The 21,800-nt window shown below is 33.3% G+C and overlaps 1 protein-coding gene and 1 non-coding gene across 2 annotated transcripts in view; one reads left to right on the forward strand and one right to left on the reverse strand.

Moving 5' to 3' along the window:
- ovo (transcriptional regulator ovo) overlaps nt 1–21,800 on the reverse strand; it is a 215,934-nt gene that overhangs the window by 110,333 nt on the left and 83,801 nt on the right. The window lies entirely within an intron of this gene.
- TRNAM-CAU (transfer RNA methionine (anticodon CAU)) lies at nt 14,059–14,129 on the forward strand. The gene has a single exon. It is a non-coding gene; the product is annotated as a tRNA-Met (tRNA).

Raw genomic sequence — 21,800 nt, forward strand, 5'->3', positions numbered from 1 at the left:
ACTCCTTTCGATAAGGACAGAATCTTGCAACATCGAGCTTTTTTTTTTTTCTTCCCGACCATTATTATGCTTTCATATTATCAACTGGAATCCTCTTTTCACAAATGGATAACGCTTTTAACCGGATTTTGAAGGCTCGCAAATCAGTGCTCAAACTGAAGTGGAAGAAAATGGTATACTATATGTCTTTGAAGAAGAAAGTACTGTGCTGCAAAAATCATGAGAAATCTTAAATAAGCAACAAGAATTTAGAAGCAATTTAAATTCCAATTTCATATACATCTCCAGACCCCCCCCCCAAAAAAGAGCATTTTACAGAAAAAAAAAAAAAAAAAGATATACATGACCTGTTGAAGAGCTTTCTCGTAACTTTTGTAGTGCCTTAGGAAAAAATTGTATTTATTTATTTAACATTTTTTATTTCCAATGCACAAAAAGCTGTAAAAAACTTATCTTTAGGCGATAAGATTTAAATAAAATACGGCGTATAAACATACAGATAATAAAATAGCAGAATCAGAGTTTAGACAAAAAAGTTTAGACAAAAAGTTTAAAATACAAAGAACAGAAATTAAAATATAAATACAATAGGATAATCCTTTTTACTGGAATCAAGAAGATAATTTTTTACTGAGTTCATTTAAGAAAAGTCTCGAAATTTCTATATTTGACATCATAAAAGTCTTTGGCTCGGGAGGGGACACTAGTTTTACCAAGCCTGAAAATTAGAACCAAAATTTGCGTTTAAACAACAAAGCTGCAGTTTCCGATTAAGCCATGTTTGTAAGAAAGTGAGATAATAAAGACTGAAAAGAAGCATGAAAATAATGCAAAAAATACGCTTTCTGTTTAAACTACAAAAACAATAAAACTAGGGTAAAATGTAAAATGTGTGACTTAGTCTATCCTGTGATTACCGAAGCTGTAAATACAAAGAAATTAACGCTCATGTGACTTAGCCCCTTTTCTGCACCGTTAATTTTAAATGAAATTTTTGTTTATAGCATTTATTATAATTTGTAAGGTATTTATTTATTTTATATAACCAGTTACTTTTTTTTCGAATCTATACTGTCACTTCTCCCTTTTTGTTTTCCTGCCAGAATGCAAATTTTAAGCTCGCGTGTATTTAAGTGAGGTTTGAAATTGCTTTAGTCACAGTGTGTTCCGTCTGCTGAAGGCCACGTTACTAGTTAATATTCTACGACAGCATTACTGTCTACGGCGTTGCTTTAATCTTGCAAATAGTGCTGTTACGTTCATATAGGTTTGAACCAACTTGCGCGTTATTTCTGCATAGCCTTTGACTAATTAAAGAAATTTTATTGAGAGTCAGTTGAAGAAGACTAAGGATTAATTTGCATACTGCGTACACAAACATTTCTTGCATTACACGTCGAAACATCTCCTGTTACAATTAAAACACAAGTTATGGTTTGCAAAAAAGAGACATTTATTATAAACACATTTTAAAGACTCAAATTAATTATATTTCAATAGTTGCTATAGATATGAAGCAGAGATCAGAATTTGTGCTAATATATCAGCAAATTTGGCTTCTGTACGGAAAGATTTTTTACCCAATGTATGTTCTGCATTATGAAACACATAAAGGTTAGATTTTTAATTCAAACTAACAAATTAATTCAATAACAATTTCGATAAGATTAAGTACTTTATTTTTCAGTACAGAACGAGAACGGGTTGTTTCTTTTTCACCTCAGAACCGAAATGCTTTTTATTCAGTTTCACAAATACATAAAGACGAATAATTAAATATTAATAAAGTTTGAGAAAAATGTTTATAATATATTTTTAAAAATTGTTTGTGAGAGAGAAAGACTTCCGAATTTTTGCAGCTTAATTTTTGCTTTCCTTATTTCTTGCAATGAGGACGTCGAGGCTATGATCCTTCCGATCCTGTCAAAGAATGTTAAGTAACTGACCCCACGTAAGCCTAATTAACTTAACGCTGGCGGACATTTCCATTCAACTCTCGAAGCGAACGGACATCGCGATTGGCATAAACGGGTTATTGTATTGCCAGGCGAGTGAGATTGTTGAACCAGTTCACATCCGGAGGTTCGTGAAATGGGCGAAATAAAACTCCCAACAAAATAAAACGCACTTTTCACGTTCACTGACCGAGCAATATTAGGGAAGGAGGGAAAAAAATAAGAACTGTGCATGCCTCTGGAACCATTTTCAGACTATGGAATCTTTTATAGAGCACTTGATCCATAATGGACTCTGGGAAACACAGAATGAATTCCAGCGTGGAAGGCAGTTCAGGCCATTAGGACGTTTGGATAATTATACACACAATACTAGCGAGGAAGAAAGTGAATGAAAGAAAGCGACTGCGTAAGAAAAACAACGAGTTGAACGCTTTATGCATCTCCTTCTGAGCAGAAGAGTTTTCCTGAGTCGCTTTTGCTTCAATGTAAGGGTATCTCTCCAAAGTATTTTATTAACACTTGTTGCTTATTCCGAGCGACACGTGATTTCTCTTACCTCATGATCTCGCTAAGTAACATGACTAGAGGCCTGGTCATTTTAACCATTTCTTTTGAGATAACTAGAATCGAAAAGCTAAAAAATTATTACTCATATATTTTAAAGTCCAGTTGGTAACACTGAATATTTTAAATATGTTGAAATGGGCTGAGATTAATACGGATTTTAAAGGCCAAATAGATCATCCTTAGGAACGAAGATAAGCAAACTACTAAGTGGGCAAAAGATGCAACTGAAAATTAGTGCTAGACTACAACTGCGAATACTGTACAACCCATTTGACTCTAAACACTATATTATCTATTTCACTTATAGATTTGAATAAAGGAAACGAAATAATAATTTTAGTAATTTCAGACCATTTCTCGGGGCAGTATAACAAGACCACACAACAACCATTACTTGCTTTGACACAATGGTAAGTTTAAAAAAGCCTGTGTATCGCAATGGGCAATTTAAAGCCTCAGAAATCGTGAATATGAAGTATGATTTAGTTTGAAGTCTACTGGAAATTAAAATTCCTGTGAATATGATTATTATATCTGAAGCTATTGGGTAATAATAATTAAGTTAGGTAAACGAGATTAAAAACAGTCTCATAGCTAACTTCCTCTTGGTTACTTTAATTTTAATGATTATAAAGGAAACCTTTAAGATGTGAAAAGGCAGTCGAGTAAGAAGATTGCTGATTTTGCCACGGACAAGTCACATCGATCAGAATTGAAAGACTTGACAGGACATTAAACAGCACTGTGTGAAAAGTGAAATATGAAATATTCGTGGGTAGAAAATATACCTTTTGTGAGTCACGATTCGAGTCACTGAGCATTCAGTTAGTTTTGTTTCTGGAAGTTAGCTTGCCCTGAATGATCAATTGACTTGTTTTCATCAGTCATTTCTACTTATCAGAAAAGGACAATTAACGAATCTTGATCAAATTTAGTGTTACTATATATCTTATCTTGTTTTTATATTACTTTATTTTCATGATATATATTTTCGGGAAAATGCCTGAGTATTTTTTTTTTCACAGAATATACAAAAGTAGATAAATTAGACAAGACATCTAGACGGAGAAATTTTTTTCAATAAGTACGAAAGGATATAGCCGTGATTCACTAAGACTGTAAATATTTCAAAGATGAACTTTGCATACAGAGTTCGTAGAGGAGATTACCCCAGTTTGACACTTAAAAATAAAATATAACAATTCGTATAAATGAATCATGGATATATCCAAAAATCTCACTGACAACTTAGAGGATTTCTGGGGATTTACAAGGGAGATGGATAGTTCTTATTATGTTTTAATCTACCTAACTGATAAAAAGACAACATTTATGAATTCAAAACGTTGAAAAGGTAGAGAAATGCATCAGATTAAAACAAAATAGGAATTCATGAACATTTTGATTTAGGTTTTCCAGTAGCAGAGTTAGTTATTCCATTCGTTGTTCTTTGTTCAATTCTATAGGTATGAGTAGTTAATACTTAATTTAATTTTTATTTTTTGAGCCCATGAATATTATACTCTAACAAAATGGACTATTTAAATGTAGTAAATTAAGAAAAACTTTCAATTTTTAGGAAGTATGACTTAGATTTTAAAATAACATTTGAAAATATTTGAGTATTTTCACATCTTGATTTTTGATTAATAAAAAAGGGCGGAAAAACTACGTTCAAAAGTACGTAATGCCATCAGGTTTAAAAAAATGTTTAAGACAACTGTCTGTTTACAGAATTAAAATACAAAAGTGAGTTCAGAGAAAAATCTCGTTAGTGATATGGAAATGATTAAAGGTTGAAGTAATTCGTGACAAGAGTAAACGAAGCTATTGCGTATTTTGTTCGATTTCTTTGAAGTAATTTATATTGGTACATGCTCATTATTCTAAAGACTGCAAATACAAATTTAAAATCAGTGAAAATATTCCCTGTCCTCCAATGGTGCACTTCTAAGTCTAATGAAAAAGTAGAGCCTTCAAAGTGGAATATTTTGTTCACAAAAATGCTTTAAAAATAGCTAAATAGAAGGAATTTAAAACCCTTATTTGTATTTCTATAATTACATCCATCTTTTATCATTAGAAAGAAATGAGAGTCTTTCCTTCATTAAAAAAATATATGTATTGTATATGTACATAGTATGTATGTATAACTGATATAATGAACTGCCGATATATGTATGTATATATACATATATATATATCGGCAATTCATTGAATTTTGCTTTTATTTATTTCTTAATTTTGTTTTATTCTGCCCTGTTTAGAAATGGACTTCTTTACAAATTTTCACCCCTATTGACAACAGATAATCTTACATCATTTAAAAAAAATCTGATGTCTACACCACATGACTTCCTTGTATTGGAATATTAAATTATACGCATTTTTTTCTTGCATTTCATTTAAACTTATTGGATTGAATTAAATCTACTTCGCAGACAGCGCATAAACTACAATAGAATAAATGCATTCTTTAAAATTCACTCTAGTATTTGTTTACCATAGCGACACTCTGGCGCTAAATTCACTTAACAGTATTAATAATTATATAACAGTTAACTTATATAATAATTATATAACGGAAACTAAGTTAACTCTTATATAATCTAATAATTATATAACAGTTAACTTATATATTTCGTTAATATTATAACTCATGCACAAAATTTATATCATTTAAAGAAAAGAATTATCTAATCGTTGCCACATGTTCTATTCAAATACTATAATAAAGCTAGAATGATGTATAAAAGAAATTAAGCAAACAAAACAAAAACAGAAACAGTTTTTCACAGACGATTGAGTATTTCTCATTTAATTAATTCAGTCTCACTTCGCGAGAAGGCAAAAATACATAAAAACTCAAAATATCTATATTAAAAATTACGAAGTAAATCTCAAACACTTATTTCCTCGAAAAAATTCCAGAAAGAATTAAGCATGATTTAATTGGCAATAATAAATGAATGCGTTATCTTTGTTGTTGCGAAGCTAAGTTTCTCTAGATTGGCAACAAATCCACTAGTCTCCTGTTTCAAATGTAAACATCAATGGCCGCCATTAAAAAAGGCTTAGCGGCAATTAAACAACTTTAAAATTGCTGATAATTCTAAAAATATTGCACACAGATTTACTAAAGGCATAAAATCCTTAACCGGAAGATAAAAACAACATAATTCAATCATTTTTAAAGCAAAAAATGTAAAATTTACCAACATATAAGAGTAAAGAAACTGAGATTACTGAGCCGTGTAACAGAGTGGATATATATATAAATATATTTATATACGTTTAATGCGGCCGATTGTAACCAAAATACGAGGTGCACATCTACATGTTATAGCAGTCCTATATACAAAATTTCAACGTTCGGAGGCTACTCGTTTTTGAGTTATACGAGATACGTTCGTACAGACGCCACGAAAAATTCTCTTCAGAATTAATTTTAAAGCAGTTTTATAGTTTTTTTGAAGGAAAAGAGTATTTTATTCAATCATTACGTACAGATATCACGCAAAAACATCGTTAAATTGCATTCGATAGCAGTCAAAATGGATATTTTCGTTGAAATATGCTGCCTGAAACTTTTCGCGATTACAATACTTCCTTTTTCCTTCGTACAAGGAAGTAAAAATGACCCACTATTTTTCAGCTTCATCATATACCTGAAGTTACTATTATGCTACTGCCATTGTCGTCTTCTGTGCAGAAACAGTATTCTGTACCTCCGTAAATTCCTGATCTAGAATTGTAAAATATTCAAAGACTTCAAAATGTTCAAAAACATCTTAAAGCTCTAACCGTTACTTTTACCGTAATTATATCCAGTAATATTCTGTCACTTTGCTAAAAAAGAACTGAGTAATTTTTCACATAAATCTGAGTAACCTGGAAGTTAGATAATTGGTACTTTATTGAAATGCTTTGTTTCTGATTGTTGAAAGACCTTAAAGTATAATTATTATTTCTTATCTGAATCAAATATATACTCGGAAAACTATTCGATGATTTTGAATACTGATATGCGATAAGAATGAAGATGTGATTAAAATTTAGTACTTAAATCACTCACTGAGCAAGCGTAGATGCAGGTCTACTCCATTCCTACATTCAGGTCATCCATATATTGCTCAGTTTTAGTATCATGAAGGCATTTGATATGGCATGGACTCACCTAAACGAAATTAAGAGAATTTACGCATTATAGAGAATTTCTGAAAAACTTAGGCACAGATTTAAATGAAATTTGATATAATGCCTTCCCAAACCATTACACCCCCCTCACCGTAGTGATCCTTTTCACTGATGAGGGAGTATCGTATTCCAGGCTCTCTCGAAATACTGGTACGCCAAGAATCAGTGTTCAGGCTGAATCTCGATTCATGTGCAAAAAGCCCAGAACTCCACTGAATTCTAGTCTGCATCATGTTGTCTGTACCATACTAAACGCGCTCTCTTGTGTGCTGCAGTGAGTGGGACGTAAACAGCAGGTCATCTGGGCATAAAGCTGTAAATCATGAAGCTTTCAGGCAACTTCAGACTGTGAAACTCGGGTTCCAGTAGCAGTATGCAGCTCATGTGACAGTTGTGAAACTGTAGTGAAGTGCTGTGTCTCCGCGCTGAAGGTATCAAATAACGATCCTCATTCGTCGTTGTGGATCTTGGTCGACCGCGTCCAGGTCTTTCCTATATGGATACGGTGTCTTGAAACTGTTTCTACGAACTGAAGATGATACTAGGTGTCACAAACAGCTCTGTAGCCACCTGCGTTTGTGATTGGTCTGCTTTCACCTGATAAAATTTCTTTAAAAACATGGCGAATGTCTCAAAGAAGTTCGAGCTCACAAATCGCCGAAATCCTTTCGCGCGCTTATATACCTTCCAGATTTACAGCTCCAAAGACACGCACGTGTACGCTTACGTATTCTACTCTGAATATTTATAATTAGTACCTTTAATATTATAATTATAATAATTATATTATTTATAATTAGTACCTTACCTGTATAATTAGTATCTTTAGATCAATACTTTTCGTAAAAGTAGAAATAATTTGCAAATTCTTTTAATTTTGCATTCTCATAGGCGTTAAATCGGAGAAATGCCTAGAAATATGGCAGACTAAGAAATAGTCTGAATATATATTAGGAAATTTGTGACACTTCGAAGACGTTTTCTGGAGATATTGGCCAATGTTATCTCGCTGAATAACGGCTTCCCGAAAGCATTATCAAAATAAAAAGTCTAAGGATCTCGCTTACTTATGGCCGGAGCGTTGAAATTATGAGAAATATAGCCCAGGTGAACAGTATCACAAGCAATGAATTCCCAAACTGTAATGAAAGAATGTCTTTCGAAAAGCTGAACAACATTTGGAAGATTCCTCCTCGCACGAGATCTCCGGTCATCCATGGTTCATTATCCGGTACATTCCAAGATTCGCTGTAGCGACACCAGGGTAAGCGTTGTTGTCATGGTAAACATTGAAAGTGACGTAGGCAAGGGAGCCAAACGTTTGCCAACGTTCCTGAAGGGGTGCTTCGTGACACTAAACGTGTAGGAATTGTGTTACGTACATCTTCTCGACTGTGTGTCGTAGAGTCTTTCCGGCAAATTTTCATCTCATGCCTGCCGTGATTCGGTGACGATTATGCACACCACGTTGGAATTATCGGTACACCATCATCTTTACAATATCACAATTTTGACTCTCGTATCGAATGACTCGTCACTGTGACTATCCTGCTTCTTCGAATGTGGTAATGTGATCTGTTTGACTTCGCTTGGTGGATTATAGTACAGTCGGGAGGGTGCAGGTATTGTAAAGTGCTTGATAAGTTCCTAAGGCTCTGTTTCCATATCGTCGACGGGTGAGTCTTGGAGATTTTCTAATTTGCAAATAATATTGCCACATAAATGATTCGAAATGATCGACTTGCAAAGCATTGGGTCGTATGTGTATTTTGAGATTTTCGGGCTTCAGACTCGCTATGGATGGTCTTTGACTATATATATAAAATAACTGAACTTTTAAAATTGCAACATGTTTTATTGAATTAATTATGCAAGTTTAAAGACCAAAGCTGATTTTCATTGAAACAACATAAAACTAAGAAACATTTATGTGGTATGTATTATATATAAATATATTACAATTATACGAATTAACTTTTAATGCTTCCTTATTAGTATGACGAGAGTTCTTTGGGCAAAATGTCAAATGCATGAAAATAGGTAATTAAAAGTTCAGAATGTCTTCGGTGAAATATCACTGACATGCATTATATCTTCCCTTGCTCCCCTGTATGCTGCATCAGATTAATATTCGGCGATCACGCTAACCTTTCCAAAAGCTGAATAGTTACATTTCAGAAAAATGAGAACGAAATGAGGAAACTCCCTGATAATATCCATATCGTTTAATGAACATAAACTTCACGTACGCACTTGTGAAAAGTCTAACACAAGGATTCTCAACAAGGCTAACACAATTGTATTTTAGTGCGTCAAGTATGATTGATATAACAACTTAGGGCTTTGACCAGTCGTATGTATATAATGTTTTGCTTGCATATACAGGTATACTTGAATTTACCCGAACGCATCAACATGTCTCCTAACAAACAAATTAGTATGATTCAGTGAATCAATGTCTGGTACGTATTTACATAAAATACCTGAATATGGATTTTGGATGTGGTGCTCTTGGAGAATCAGAAGCTGCTTGTTCTAGATAGTTGTGAGCTCCGGACAATAACTGCATAGTCTATATAAGCCGCTTGGGTGTCCGGACACACTTTCACCTGCCGCAACCTGTCAGCCTTTTATTTACCTGTTTAGTTTTAGTTAAAGAGCATAAGAAACTACTTTTTTTTTCAAGCTTTGGTATTTATCAATATTTTCTGTACCTTTTCTTGCTTAATTTGTAAAAGACATTAAAGATAATCAAATGGGGGGGATGATCGTCTAGCAATGGTGAAAGGGATGCATGGGACAGAAAATATTGAGAACCAATAGTCTAACGAAAGATTCCAGAACATCGCCTTTTTTGCAGGATTATAAGAAACGCCAGCTTCTAAACTTCTTGAATTGACTTCATTTGCTTTGAATCCTCGTTAAACTATTTTCTTCAAATTCTTTCTGATGAGATGGCAGTAAGCTTTGTTGAGAATCCAGATTTGACAGGCACTGTCTTATGAGATTGTGCTGTTAAGTTCAAGATACATTTTTTGCTGATAGTTTAGGATATTTGTACAACATTAAATATATATTTATTATATTAACTTCTAGATCAGCAATGGAACTAATTTTTCTCATCAGGACTGAGGAATTCTTAGTGGCTTAGCACAGTGTTAATAAAACGTTTCTTGTTGATTTCAAGCATATGAACAAACGTTTGCGGATGAATTCCGTAGAAATTCTTGTTCTTGAACTTAGAAACTCAGGCAACAACGGTGGTAATGTCGATTACACTGGGTCTTGACAAATGTTTTAGGTAACAGCTATACAGTCTTTAATACCAGATAATCAAGTAGGTTATTTGACTGGTGTAAAGACTTCAGACATAGACCATTAACCAGTATTAAGGGTCCTGAAGCAAAATGGATTCAAAATATGCAGACATGACAACATCGAAATTGTGAGAAGCCCTTTGATTACGTCAGCTCCTACTTAAACTGTAAAACTTCATGATAACCTTCTTTAGCACCACAGCAAGTAGAAATGCAAATTTCCGTCAATCCTGATAAACCACGACATTTTAGGTCTCACGTGTTTACTCGAAATAAACCCTGGCCAAAGTCCTGAATAAATATTTTGTAGAACGTATGGACTACTTAAAGGAGATACTCAATTTGAAATTATAAGATTTGATGAACGAAAGAATTAAAACGTGCTCACAGTTTCATAAATCTTTAAAAGAAATTTAAAAATTAGGAAATTTATGAAAGAAAAATATTAATCAAATGCTATTTCGCAGAATGATGAAAACATGAACTGCTATTGATAGATTTTACGAAGAATTGTTGCCGTAATAAGAAAATTAACTAACCACCGGCTTCAATTCCGATGTCATGATGATATATTTTGTTTTTACAACAACACAAATTTCTTAATAACAATAGTCTTAATTGCTTAATTTAATCCTGTTTTGGATGATCATATTAAAAAATTTTAAAATATGTTCCTGCGCACACAAATTAAGCTCAGTAATAAATAAAGAGTGTGTTTAGCTAAAGTGAGATTAAATTTACTAAATACTATTCAGTTGTAAATTCTTCTTTGAATCTCATGCAGACCAATTATCGTGTTCAATGAGATATTACAGTAGAGCGGTTTTATTCTTTTCCCCCAAACTGGATGTATATCTGACGAACTGACCAAAATTCTGAAAGACACTCATTTTGTTTCTGAAATCATAGAGATCAATTTCATCACAATACCAGCAGCCTATCAGGAATTTATTCTGGGTTTCCAAGCACATTCCAAGGAAACTAATTCTCATACAGAATAAGTACCACACACTGCCCCCTCTCTAAATCTTCGTCGAGCTGCAGTGAGTCAAAAAACATGTTTAATTTGTTAGAAAAACTGTGTAATTACTTTACTGTCTTCAAATCGCTACTGACAAAAGTTCCAGTCGGTGATTAGTGCAAATTTAACTTTATCGATAATTCGTTGGTCTTTAGGAGATGATGCTTATCAGAGCGTAATGTAATGACGGAAATAAGTAATTAACACTTTTCAAGACATCAGAAAGTACGGTAATAAAAAAAAGCATAAAAAAATGAAGAAGGATTGCGGAATCGCTTAGAACGTTTCGAAACAGTAATAATAGCAGTTTTCTGGGGCTTAATACGAATATCGTCACTATAAAATATCGAGTTAAAAAATACCGCACCTAGAAATCATCGATGATAATATCATCGATAATAAATTATCATAATAAATGCATTTTCTGTCTAGAAAAGTTTTAAACGAATTTTTCGCTATATGATTTGTGAGCACAGGAAGTAAGTAGTATACTTACTTCTATATTTAATACCTTTGTATTAACTAATAAATGTTTATTGAAAAAGCAAGAAAGAAGCTTAAGCATTAAATATTTGGAAATAACTAGAAGTTAATTCAACAAATAGCAGTTAACTTATGTATCCTCCTCTTTCTGATCTTTTTTACACCATATTTTTTAAATTAAAATCTACTAACACACCTATATAAAAGAGATTAATTAAATAGTGACTTTTAGTAGTCAGCAACTTAAGTTTAAAATTCTGTACATAGCATTAATTCTATACTATTATACGTAGCATTAATTTTTATTGTTTCCAGATTTTTAATTGTTAAGCTTTCTTCTTGCTTTTTTAGTAAAATTTATTAGTTATTAAAAAAATATGAAACATAGAAGTCAAAATATTACTTACTTCTTCCTGTGCTCAAAAATCGAATGTGAGGGTCTTCAAACTCATTTCAAATTTTTTGCAGTCAGAAAACGCATGTCTGTAATGTCATCGTCATGTGATGATTTACAGATGCTTTATTTTTTATCACAACATTTTGTACGACGATGTTTTGGAAAACGAAGCTCTTGCACCGGTTTATGTTCTACAACTATGTTTTCTTCTTGCTTTCTTTTCTGTCACTGTCTTTTGCACGACGTCATTACCCTTTCTTTGTTTTCCCCTCGAAGTTTTCGTGTGCGATGTTCTTCGCGGACAGTCGAAGTACAGTAGTAATATAAAAACAAAACCACTGTTTCTTGTGTTTTAAAGTATTTTCTTTTTTTGAACGCTGATTTAATTTACATATCCCAGTTAATTTATTCTCCAAATTAACTCCTTTGCGTTAATTATAATATAGGTTATTCCTGTTTTCCGTGTTTTATTTACGGATTAACCTTAAAATTTGCGGTAATATTGGAGACTTTCTCCAATATTACCTCGGTCAATCGTGAATCTAATGTATTTGGAAGAAACTGCGTACCTCAAATATAGAAGCGTGAAATGCATGCTGTATAATATTCTACGTTATTTACTTCCCTTTGAGATTCTGAAACAATGTTATAGCCTATTTTTCAATTTGCGGTATAATTATTTCTTGGAAGGTTGAGAGGAATGTGTGAAGAATTTTGAGATTGCTTCAGGAAATCATCTGAGGATCTCTTCAATCAAAGAAACTTAAGTAATCCTGACGTCGCAATTGCTATTGACCTGTAGAGGCTAATTGCCGTAGAATGCACTTGTGCATTTCTTTCGTTGCATTTGGATGCTTTATTGTTCCGTTTCGCAATCACATAGTTACCATAGATCCCGGACACATGGGCATCGATCCGATAATTTCCTCGTTCTCGACTGTCCAGTCGGAAAGAGCACATGAGCTCTGGCAGATTATGAATCACCCTGCTGAGAGAGAACGGCAGCAAAGACATTCAACTCCAAAAATGTCTTTTGTGTCACGAAGATTTAATCGTGTCAATCAGCGGCTTTGTGCGCACGCAAATGAGGCTTGAAGGGAGATGCCAAGGAAGATGAATGGATTTTCTGACGAGTCTGCAAAAACTGTTCCATGTGACTGATCAAAAGAGGCTATAATCAGAAGAATCGAGCGTCTGCGCTACTGACTGAATGGCATTCTAATCCTTCTCAAAGCACCCACTGACACATAGATTTCAAACATATTCCTTTAATGAAAATCGTGCGTTTTAACACTATACTCATATTTCCTGTGACTATACCTTTTCTGATATTAACAGACTCTTCATTACTAACTAATTTTCACTTAATTTGAACATTTCATGGAATTTCTGCATTTGCTTTCTTTGAGTAAAATTATGGGATGCTAACGCAGTAATTCTGATGATATAACATTTGTACTTCTACAGCCCAAGTTCTTAGAAATCCGAAAGCATATTTTCGATAAGCTGAATTTCTGTTTGTCTGTTTGTAAGCACTCTAATGCTGCTTATTAGCACTTTAATATTTTCGTAATTGGAAATAGAATTTTGAAATCTGGAGAGGAATACTGATCGCTTCAATGTGGCAAGCCTTGCCAAAATTTCGCAAAATTCAAACATAGACAGTAATTTATTTCATATTTCTCACATTCATGTTTATTTTGTTTGTTTATATAAATAGCTACATTTATGACTTTTACATTACGAATGAAGCTGCTTGTCTTTACCAGACCTCATAATTGCGGTTTCAATCTTATGTCTACACTAATAATTTCTTATTAATATTTCAACTTTCTTTGAAGAAATTCAAAAGTTCTAAGAATCTGAAATTAGGATGCTGTAGTAATACAGCCATACTTACATTGGGGTGCAGATTTTAAATCTGGCTTTCTCAAGCTTCCGGGTATTGTTAAAGATGATTATAAAGCCACTAACAAATAGCCGAGTTGAAATATGACTTACAGTAATGGGCATAAGTGAAGAGACACTTAGCATTTTCTCAATAAATTGGGGGAAAAACTATAAAATTCATTTATTTTATCAAAACATTATAAAGCATTTTCTCCATCCTTTCGGCATGCCTTCGTGGTGTAAAGGTAGCACACTCGACGCATATTCGAGAGGTCCAGGTTCGAGTCCCGGCGAGGGCATGGCCCACTTTCCACGTCTCTCAGAGTCAAAAAATCCTAGTGACTCTACAATATATGATTAACATGATACAATATAATTTTACATGATTTACATGATATTCTACAATATATGATCTACATTTATATGATCTTTGGAACAATATAAAGATCACTACAAAATTTTATATTAACACCAAAATTAATGAACTTACAAAAATAAATAAAACATTTCAACGCATCGAAATGAAGGAAAAATGTGAAAGCACAAACATCAAAATATCAGAATAAAATGTAGTCAATAATTTTATGGTGAATCCTTTGTTTTTTGATAATAGCCTTCAGCTTATTCGGGAATTCACTAATATTTCCATCGTTTTAGAAGAAATTTATCCCATTCTTCTAAACGAAACCTCAATCATATGGTCCCTATACAGTATATCGTGTTTCCTTATCCTGTTGTCAAGTTTTTTTCATAAATGTTCTATGGGAAGTCAGGGGATTACGCTAGATGACTGGAGTGCGGGACGTATGATAGAGTAATCACAGACGGACAATAATGTGCTGTATGTTTGGGATCAATTTCCTGTTGAGAGTAGAAATTGCTGCATAAATGAAGCTTACGAGGGCTTTGTTGCAGTTAGCGTTTAAGGACATTATAAGACACACATGCGGGTCCAAAATTGTTCCAAAATAAACTTGTTTGCAGGCACCTACACGCGCCATGCAGCTATATACCATCACACTTTTGGCCCCGAATTTTACTGTTGCTGGAACAAGCTTTTCTCGAAGCTCAATTTTCGGCTGTCTCCAGACTAAATTGCTTCCATTGCAATGAATTTATCAGAATTTACTTCCAAGGGTGAACAGTACATTCGACCAAAATGCACCATCTTTACTCAAATGCTTCCTTGCAAAAGGGGATGTTCCTCTTCTTTTGATTAGTTTTGCAGATATCTGGTTTTCTTCTGGCTACTCTAAATTTGTAACTAGTCCAAAAAAGAATTCTGGAGATAGTTTTTGGATGAATTATTTTGTTAAAGGTTTTTTTCAGTGTTGCTACAATAGTATTTAATGAAATTTTTGGATTGACTTTAACAATATTGCAACTTTCAAAAACTGTACGAGTCAGCTTTTTTGTGAAGCCATTTCTTGGTGCATTTACCACATTACCACATGATTTGAAATTTTTAATCACAGTTCTTACTGTGCATCGACTCCTACTCACTATTTCACCAATTTCTAATTTCTTTCAGTGATTTATTCAGAGTATAGCAATGGATGATAATTTTTCTTTGTTCAGTCGCAGTTTCCACACGTTTATTAGCCATTTCAAAATTTCGAGGAACTAAGCACAAATAGTCGAGCTTTCGGCGTTATTTCAGGTAAATAAAACTGTTACCTGTCTTATATAACTTTGATCGGTATGTGCTGAATGACGCAATGTAACTTAATTTGCATAATTGTATTTATTTTTTTAAAATTTTATTAATATGAATTTGATTTTAACATTCTGTAGTTATTTTTGTAAAGTCTCTTAATACTGGTAGTTCGGTCCGAGTTTTGAGTCCCGCGAATGAGCTGGCTGCATGGGCGTTTTCGTGATTTTTCTCGTGTGTAACGTGTTAATATGAGCCAATTTCCCTTAGAAAATTCTCTACGAAGGCATCTCTCCCTTCCTTGTAGTGTCTTACGGCGGAACATGTAAATAATAATAGTAATAAAACAGATTAAAAAATTTAAGAAAATGAACTGGAAGTAGTTTCACTTCGAGAGATTACTAACAGTTCAGGAGATTTCTTGAATGTGGCAATAAAATACTTATAATATAAATCGGATTTTTTTTGTAGTGTAATTGTTTCGTAATTAGTGTTTTGATGAATGATGATATTCACATAAAGAAGACACTAATTTTAAATAAACTATTTTTGAACAGAAACGGAAGCTGGATTTGGATTATAGCAAAGCACATTAGGATGCAAGACCTATCTCTATTTTTCCACATAAACTAAACTAGATCCTACAATGAACCTGGCGAATTCTCGCACAGGCGTGAATTAAATACCAGCGGAGAAGAAGGGTGCAAAATAACCCTTTATTAAATCAAACTAATTTAACAGAAAGCACGGACTTCGTGCGTTACAAAACACCTTTCACTTGAGATGATAACTAAACGTAGACTATAATACAAATCAAATCTGAAAAATAAACTAGTGCAAGAACGAATTTCAAAGTTACGCCTAAGAGGTGGACTCACAGAAATCTAACCGGTATGATACTAAACTGATAAGACCAAGAGGCTTACTAGTGTGACCGCGAAATAACAACGAAACGTGCGCTTGGCTAGCGAAACACGCTCTGAATAAACTGAGGTAATCACACGTTTAAATAGCACTTCACTTAACTTTAAATTTACATCCTGGCGAGAGAATGTGAGGGGAAGTTGAGAACAGGAAAACTTAAAATAAATTTGTTATGCAAAATAAGGAAAACCCTACAAGTATTATGTGCCTGAGGATGATTTGGATTACGCAAAGCACACAAGGGGAAGGAGTGCCTTTGTCAAGTGCTTTTTAAAGGAAGCTAGGCCTTATGTACGTTATACCTGACGAATATCACATCTGCTTGAGGAGAATGTTTTCGTGTCGCACTTTCTAAGGGAAACTGGCTTGCATTGAAGTTCACAAACGACTGAGAAAATGAAATCTTTTCTTTCTGATAAATAAAGTAACGGGCTTATTTTCATCTCTGTCACTTTTATCTCAGAAAAGAGCACGCTGCATAACGTTTCTTTCCTCTATAACATAGTTATGAGCCACTCCTCTTGGAATTTAGTAGATGAAAACTATTTCTTTCACTGTCTTCGCACTCATTAATCAAAATTCCAAAACTCAAGAGTACCTTTGATTACAGATACCTTAAGACAAGTATATAGAAAACTCTTAAATGTCAGGAAACTATTTCACAGAATGTTCAGAAATTAAAAATATCTCTTCCTAACTTTAATACTAAATGCCTTTTGAGTTCAGGTATTAAGTGCATCATACAGAGTATTCCGAAATATATTTCTTCTGTGTATAGTTTCTTAAGATATACTTTAAAAAATCTGCGCAGAAATGTCCCAAATTAATTTGTCGTTATGGTACAATGAAAAGAATCAAACTTGTCTAAATTAAAATGCTGAGTTTTATATATTTAACTAGCTAAAAGATGTTGATCTGATTCTTATATTTTTGATCAATGATCGTATTTCAGATTCTTCTGTTTCCATCCGAAGTATGAAACTTTTCCTCGCTTTGTAGTATGCGCGGCATAAGTTAGCTTCTCCGCTCGTGCTTGAAAACCGGGTTCGATAACCACGAATGGTTACTTAGATATTTTGTTTATTCTGAATAACTAAGCCAAGCTTGGCGAAGCAAGGTGAATAAGTGCAATACTTGCTGGGGGAACAAATTTGCGAATCCACTAGTAAAACATTGGCTTATAAAATGAATGCTCATATTTAATTCATAAACCTATTCAACCTACACCATAAATCAAAGTGGTGAAATTGCACACATTTTGTTGTTCTTTGAGTATTGTCTATAAACAGTCATAGTGCTGAAATAATTGAAACGTAAATTAATGTCCTGAATTAGGCAAAGAATGTATTTATTTTATGACTAATGGGAAACCATTCAAGAAATGTCCAAGATAGGAAATAAAGATGTAGGAAAATGCAAAATTCGTTACTAAATATGTATGTACTTAGCATACATTAATACATTACATACTTAGCATACATTAATTACCATACACTAATTTAGTAGATCACCAAAGTGATCGATCAAATCTGTATAAAAATTCTAAAGTGATAGTTATCTTAATATTAATTGTGGTTGGATAAAATATTATCAGAAAAAAATATAAGTGCAAAACAAAGCTTAACAAAACGCTTAATTGAATAATTCAGTACAGCTCGTTAAATCCAGCTAATTATATCATTTAATGTTAAGCACAGGTAATTAAATAATTTACATAAAGCTCCAATAAGTTAATTAATTTTACTCACGTATTTCCATTTTACATATGCATTTTTATATTACTTAAAAAAACTCATTTGTTAAGTACAGTATTTTGTTTTCCACAAATTATTTTCAATAAACGCTAAATATAGTATGACATACGCTACTGAACATGTCTGGCCATTATTTCTTGGTTTTATATCCTCATAACTCATTTAAGTAAGCATTCATAATAGAATATTTTTTAATCTCTGATTTATTAATTTAAATGCCATAGTGTATGTCATTTCATAAATGAAAGTCCACCAGCGGCCGAGCGGTACTAGTAGTTCACTGGTGAGTAGGTAATGCTGGTAGTTCCGTCCGCGGTTCGAATCTCGGCGAAAAGGGATGGCTACATGGGCGTTTTAGTGATTTTCCCCATATGTAATGTATATACGAGCCAGTTTCCCTTAGAAAGTCCTCCACGAATCCATCCCTCCCTTTAGGCAGATAGCCCTCATATGCTTTGCCATAATCAAACCAAATCAAAGCTTAATGAAATGTAACTAGATAATTAAACAGTACCTTAAGTAATTCCTTACTTAAGCTTTCATTTAATTGTGGATAAAATTTTAAATTTGGTCTGTAAATTAGAACGAAAATAGAAATAAATCTACATTTTCCAATAATGAGCACAGCTATAAAATTTTCCATAGAGTAAATTAGACATCGACAAATTTGAATTAACATTGTGCAGAAGAATAATTATCATTAGCAATGAAGCGAATTTTTTGTTTTGTTTTGTTATTTTGTTTCTTAAAACTTGTGCCCACAAGTGGCTTAACGAATAAGACTGCTAAACACTGGTTGTTCAGCCCAGGTTCAAATCCCAACAAATGCGCTGGCTGTATGCAGGGTTTCTTGGTTTTCCACGTATGTAATGAGACCATCAGTTCGTTTTCCTCAGAGAAATCACCCCAAAGGCATTCCTCCGTTTAGACAGATAAACTTGGTCTGGTTAACCATAATCTAAAAAACCCAAATTCGAAAACCTATTGCAGGGCGATTTAGCTCACAAGTCAAAGCCTTTCAACTTCTTTCATCATTTACGCATTAAAATATACAAGGAAATGGAAATTTTGTTTCATATTTGCAAGCGAAATCCTTGTTGAAGAATCTGTGGGCAAATGTAACTACGAACAGCCCCTTAATTTCCACTAACAATAAATCTTATGCTGTTCCCCACTTAGTTTCCCGTAGGATACATCCTGTTTCCCGCAGAACAAATTTTATGTTTATAGGAAGACTGGTTCATTCGATTTTTGCAGTGTAAAAATATATAATATACTTTGACCAAAGTAAATCAATTAAGTGTTTTTAAACAAAGTGGCTAGCAAGGAGTTTGATATATTAGATGATGTTTGATAGCAAAGCGCAACATCTTACTTTGAAGTTAACAAATCTAGTAATATATTACATTAGCTTTTCTACTATATTCCTTTATGCTAATATCTTCGCTGTAACATACACTCTGGTCATGTTTAAAATATCTTTTGATTATAATGTTGACTATTTTCTTGACCTATACTGTAGAATCATTAGGGTTTTTTTTTGGGGGGGGGAAAGCAGGAGTCATGAAAAATAGCAACTCCTTCACCGGGAATCGAATCGCGGATCTCTGGAATACGCGTGCAGACCACCACACCACGAAGGCATGCCAAGAAGGCGGGAGAAATACCTCATAATACCTCTAGATATGTTATCTTTAGTGTAAAAGAGGTAACTCAAAAATGGCATCGTATGTACAGGTGATTATTAAAAAATATTGCTAGCGTACAGGCGGTAACTCAAAAAATTGTTCATAAGGAATTTTTGAGTATGGTTCCTTTATACTAATTCTTAATTCCTCTGCTTCAAATCTGTTAAACGAAAGCCTTCTGTTAAACAATAACTTTTCTTTGGGAAATAAATTTCTAAAATTTCCCCTGAATCTAATGAATTTGTTGAACATCAGTTATAGCGAAATATCAGAAACATTTATATACGAAAAAGAACTTTTCGCATTTTTGTAGTTGACTGGTGTCAGCGACGGAGTTCGAATTTAGTTTCAAAGACACAGAACTGGTACATCTGCTTAGCGAAATGAGCCTTAAGTTTAAATACTTAATCCTCTGAGTCATGGAGTAGCTGAGCATCTAAGTATTCTACACATAGTAGGGGGAAGAGAAAAAATACAACAGTAGAAAACTCTTCGGATAGGCACTCTAGCTTACTTTTCGGTTATGTATTATGTTATAAGTGGGCATATTTATTAAAATGTGTACCGATGCGTGTTTATTTATCGTACAAATCTCAGTGTTCGTAGACTTGTGAATGTCTTCCGAATGTGGTTTTGAAGATGTATTTCTTGGTGTTCGAGGCTCATCAGTGACCGAGTAGTAAAATCACCAAATATTGATAGTTCGATCCGGATTCAAATCCTGGCGAAAGAGCCGCCTGAATTCGATTTTTCGTAGTTTTCCACAGGTGAATACCAGTGCTCATGAATGCTTTGCCTGTAATGCAGAACAATCCAATTAAATCTTTGGTTTTAGTATGAGTTTGTATATACAGATTCACAGTAAATGCGTCCGAGATCCTGGAGAATGGATTTTGCGTAACCAACATAGAATTTTGTAAGTCAATAAATTTAAAGGAAGTCAGAAATGCACGCAAAAATATTAAAACATGATAAAGAAAATTATATTTTTCATACATCTACCATTACCTTTTTAAATAATTTTTAACGTTTTTTACTTTATATTAAACCGTTTAAAATAAACTAAGCAAAGTAGCAACCAAAAGGAAAATTTAAGTTTTAGTTTTCTGTCTTTCTTCTTGATTTCAGAGATTCTATTCCATCTGTGGCCGAAACATAACCCTAAGGCAGAAATATAAATTTTGTGATTTGAGAACACGTTAGTATTTACTTCAAAGAAATTTTTAGGGTATGATTTTGTAACTTTCCAAAAATTATTTTCAGCTGATGCGGTATTTCTAACTTTCGCTTTCTAAATCGAGAGCTTCTCAATGTTAATGTAATCAGTTACATGAATCATGACTGGTCAGAAAATGTTTCCCACAAAATAGTTCATCCGCTTCCAGCCAAACGCCCCCATTTCCACTTGGTCGAAAACAAATCACGAAACCTGTTCGAAAGGAGATTAACCTCAAAGACTATCTTATGTCTGAATTTGATTTTTTTAACTTACGATAATGTATACTCCGCGCATTAAGCAACTTCATACAGATCGTTGTACTGTTTAGGTTTCGATTAAGGATTCGTAAGCTTTAAATTTGACGCACTTACACATCTGAGTCAGGATAACCGTATTAATTCTACAAAGTTAATTCAACTGTGCAAAATCTTCGGAGCTCATTTTGGATGGATTATGATTTGTAAAACTGCCTTAAGTTTATATAATAATAAATGAAAGCTTACTTAAAATAAAAAATAATAGATAAAAAATTAAATTAAAGAAAATTATACATAATTTTTTGTGCCTGACACCTCTAGATACTCTGTTGTTTCGAAATATATGTACTAACTTTTCCAGAATTGGCGAACATCCCCAAGAAAACCTCTTTCGAGGTATTTATTGATTTCAGTAAGCAAATTTCATGTCCTGACAAAATAAAAAGTATTGCCACTTGAGAGAAATATTTGTTG

This window comes from Stegodyphus dumicola, chromosome X1 (assembly GCF_044657685.1).
Source record: "Stegodyphus dumicola isolate Sdum_Otavi_A_Nest chromosome X1, ASM4465768v1".
Taxonomy (NCBI): domain Eukaryota; kingdom Metazoa; phylum Arthropoda; class Arachnida; order Araneae; family Eresidae; genus Stegodyphus; species Stegodyphus dumicola.